Consider the following 4861-nt stretch of genomic DNA (forward strand, 5'->3'; position numbering starts at 1 on the left):
AAAATATAATGCTATTTAAACACACAAAATCAACTTGTACAAAAATATTTATCCCTCGCTAAGAACTCGTTCTAATCTAAAATTTGTGCAAAATATTTGAATCGCGGCATATTGTGCAACAACCAAAAAGAGAAGTCGATCACAGCGGTCAACGTTTTGTTGAAAGATGATTTCAGCGTATACTTTTACAATGAGTAATTGGAGCAATGTCACTTGCAACAAGTGTGTACTTCATCTCCTTTCTGAGCTGGATTTATGCAACTTGCAGAAACCACAGCTACATATCTACTCCAAAAATGAACAAACATGTAGATAATATGCTACATCAAATTTCAACATGTGAGACATAGAAAGTTACCAAAAGAAAATTTTCTAAAGGATATCCAATGAGTAAAGCACTACATTACCACAATAAACTCAACATCTTTAATTAAAGTTTTATCTTTTTGTGGGGAAGGTATGTGGAGCAAACGAGGATTAATTAGCTACAAGTACAATTATTGACGAGACATCATTTGCAGGTTCTTCCAATACTTTTGTGCTCAACAAATTGTTCTATTAGAATGTTCTTAATTTTTCTAAGAACACAACTAGCATCAGTGGCGGAGCCAGAATTCTGAATGAGGAGGGGCCTTTCACAAATATGTATATATATATATATATATGTGTATATATATATATATGTGTATATATATATGTATATATATATATGAGTGTGTGTAAAAAGTTGAATTCATAACATGTTGACATATGCAATTTGTGTAATCCTCACAAAACTGAAAAAAAATTCTCTTAAATTCAATACTAAGAAGAAAAAAAATGTAAAAACCCAAACAACCAAGTAAGAGGTAGGTTGTGGAAGGCTAAAGAAAATACAAAGAAGTAGAAAAGAAGGAAAAGGGGGAGAAGTCTGTAAATAAAGAAGGTGAGTTGTTTTAGAAAATTATAGGGTGTATATTACTGTTAGGTGAGAGAATCGAACCAGAAATGAAGTTGCTTTTTCCCTTTAAAATTGCACATCTCTTTTAAAACTCCCCTGCCAAACTTATCGTTTCATTAGACAGCCGAAAAGATTTAAAATCAAAACAGCTTAACGACGTCGTTTGCTTCATCTTCTTCCATGAGGTTCACACCTCAGATGAAGTTAGGATGGGCCAGGGACTACCCTAGTCCCTTGATGGCTCCGCCCCTGACTAGCATCTCTCCATTTGTTGATTTTCTCTATATGGTAATGTTTCACCTGCTTTAATTTATGGTGGGGAAGAAGAGGGAGAAAGATATGACAGATGATGTGGGGAGAGAAAAAAAAAATTGAATGGAAGGACAGTTTTTTTTTTTTTTTCTTTCTTTCTGAATACATGATATTATCTGCATTAAGTGGAAGGACAATCAAACAATAAGATGTAAAACGTGATTTATTAAGTACGGGGCTAATGCTAAAAATGAAACTACAAAATGGCACGGGGTTGGAAATACTTACGAGGACAATATATAAACCCCAGTTCAAATGCCAGATTAGAAAGGCGGTCACCCACCATATTAACAATTTTAAACTCATTCTCACATGTAATTTTTCTTTCTTTCTATTTTCTCTTTCTCAGATCTTGTTAATTGAAAAAATAAACAATAAAACCGTTAATCTGTATTTATATAAAATATGCAAATTTAATTTGTTTACAAATTGATAAGGGAGATTAGCTTCCCTAATCCCTACGACCATGTCAACTACTTTTCCATGGCTTAAGAAGTCACACTTTACTACTTGAAAAGCCAGTTTATATATTTTTCCCTGAACTTTCATAACTTGGTTTAAAATGGACTGAGTTTTTAATCCTTTTAACGGTAAGAGTTATCATATATTAATACCTTAACTCAGTCGAGAAGAAACACCATAAATAAAAATTGAGATAAAAAATAATTAAATTAACAAATATATATTGGTTTACGTACAGCAGTTGAATATATTTGTTATGGCTGTTCAGGGCCACTAGTAATTAGTCATCGTGAGTTACCATTTAAAGGAGTTAATGTGCATCATCATATGCTATATTATCTTTTTCAGTAGACCATGATGATGCTCTAAAGTTCACAAGAGCTATAGTCATAATCTCAATGGTGTTGAGCTGGAGGATGGTGCTCTACACGCAATCTATATATTTAGGGTGATTTGGAATCTGGGCTCTTTTTTTAATTTTCCCTTTCTCGTTTTTTTTTAATTTTTAATTTTTTAATTTTGAGTGTTCCAAAGTTATTTAGCATTTCAGATATTTTAACTGCTAGATTTTTGTTTAAACATACAAAAATTAAGATCTAATGATTAAAACATCCGGAGCATTCAAAATCTTTTGATATATATCCAATGCTCAATTTCCATGTTCCTCTATGTGGATTATTGCATTGCATGCAGAACTATTATTTACCAGCCACCACAACGTGGTAAGGAGAAGAAAATCAAAGAGTGACCTTAAAAGCATAAAAATTTGAAATCAACTAGAGAGAAAACTTCAAAGTCACTTATATACGACACCATGAAAGGATGTATTCATAGGAAAATGATAACCGCACATAATTTTTCTCCTCTTACACATCCCTATTTATTTACTCATGTATGTTGTAGGAGAACAAAACGAGTGTGTGATATAGGCTACCAGAGCCCTAAGCTTGCTAGGGTTTAATTAGTTTCATAATACTGCCACTTAGTATGTACGGTCTAGTAGTAAAAGTGAAAAATCTTAGGTTCGATTTTTACTAAAGGCGAATTTGAACCACATTATTTGCTAACCCATTGTGTGGCTAAGCCCACCCCTCCCCCTCTCCCTTGGCATAAATAATATCGTTTGTTAAAAAAACAAATAATTAGTTTCATAATACTAAATACGATAACAACAAAAGTATTAAAAATATCCTCTAAACATAGAAACATTAGGATTTGGCAAAAAATGTCTGTATGTCGATAGCATTCTCTTCAAATGGTTGATCATGACCCAAATCTAACATTGAGGCCTTATTCAAATTTGCTTGAATTTTACTGCCAAACTTACGTCTTTCAATCGGACTATCAAACCACTCTACAATGAATATCAGTACCTTTTTTCTTGTTGTTGACATGGATATTAATACCTTCGCAATCACTGAATACCTAATATACGTCTCAGAGCATAAATATTTCTTTTAACCTACAAATAAACAAATTGAAGTTGTCTTTTCCTCTTGCCTCAGATAGGACCATCTTCGACATAATTGTGTGTCACTTTTATCTTCTTCTGTTCTTATTGGCTGTTTCAGTGTAAGCATATATATATGGTTTCCACGGACAGCGACATGACCTTCCAAGCCAATTCCATATAGACTATCATGTACAAAAGATTTTTCCAGTATTTATTTAACAAATATTTGCTTAATTCTCTCATTGCAACGTTGCTGTGGGATAGCCTACACGTAACTCTTTAAAGTGTGTAGCCTGCTGAAATGTCCGACGATGTATCTCACACATGCCTACACGTACAACACTCCTGCATGATGCATGCCAATAGATTAAACTAGTTTAGTCAGCCGTCGTCAATTGGGAATCATTTTGTTACCAAAAGGCCTCTTCGTTAGCGGATGTGGTTTCCTCTTTTATATTTGAAGGGTGGTGCTATTCACAAACATATTTTTACCTTCTACAGATTTTTTGTTAACTTCTGCCATTTGATTTTTTTCAATTTATTCGATATGAGAGCCAAAAATTGGTAGGATGCATAGAAGGTAAAAAGAGGTGTGTGGATAACATCATTATTGAGAATGAATCTCATATTGATGAAAGGAATGACCTTACATGTGCTTATAAAAAGTTTGACTACTCCCTATATTGCTAAGTGGTTTTATGGTGGAACCTCAACTTTCTTAATGGTATAAGAGCCAATTTGTCTCATGTGTCACTAGTAAAAAAAAAAAACCCCTTGTTTTGCACGACGAAACACACATCGTAGCGCAAAATCACTTTGCTTTGCGTGACGAAATTTTAAACTTCGTCGTGCAAAGTCTTGTGCGATGAAATTTTACGCGACGAAACACACGTCACGCAAAGTCACTCTGCGCGACGAAACTTTATTGTCTCGCAAAGTCTTCACAAAAATAAAAAAAATAAAAAAAATAATTTTTTAAATCTTTGCGCGATGTAATCCAAATATTTCGTCGCCTGTACCAATTTATTTTTGTTTTTTATTTAATTTTATATTATAAAATTTAAAGTATAATTATTCTCATAAGTTTTTAATTATTTTTTTAAAACTTTGTGTGACAAATATCAATATTTCGTCGCCTAAACCTTATTTACCTATTTTTTTATATTGTATATTGTTAAACTAAATTATTTCTTTATTATTTTCTTTGCGCGACAAATACACATTTGGTCACATAAACCTTATTTATTTTAATTTATTTATATTTTAAATTGTAAAATGAAATTATTTTTATATATTTTGCTTGACAAACCTTCGTCGCACAAAATCCTTAAATTTGGGCGGGAGCCAAAAATGGGATGCGGGAAATTAATTTTTTTTTATGACTTTGCGCGACCAATCATTCGTCTCGCAAAACTTTGCACGACCAATTGTTCGTTGCTTAAAACTTTGCACGACCAACACTTCATCGTGCAAAACTCTAAGAATTTGGGCGGGCACCAAAAATGGGACGCGGGAATTTTTTTTAAGATTTTGCGCAACCAATATTTCGTTGCGCAAAGTGATACGGTTTTTAAAACCAAAATAACTCATCCACAATTTTCTCAATGTCTTTCTCTATTCTCTTACCTCTCATCTTTCTTTCCCTCTCCCCAAATCCGACCCTCTCTCTCACACTCACTCCTCTCACTTAATCT

The sequence above is a fragment of the Malus domestica genome, chromosome 15, assembly GCF_042453785.1.
Source record: "Malus domestica chromosome 15, GDT2T_hap1".
NCBI lineage: Eukaryota > Viridiplantae > Streptophyta > Magnoliopsida > Rosales > Rosaceae > Malus > Malus domestica.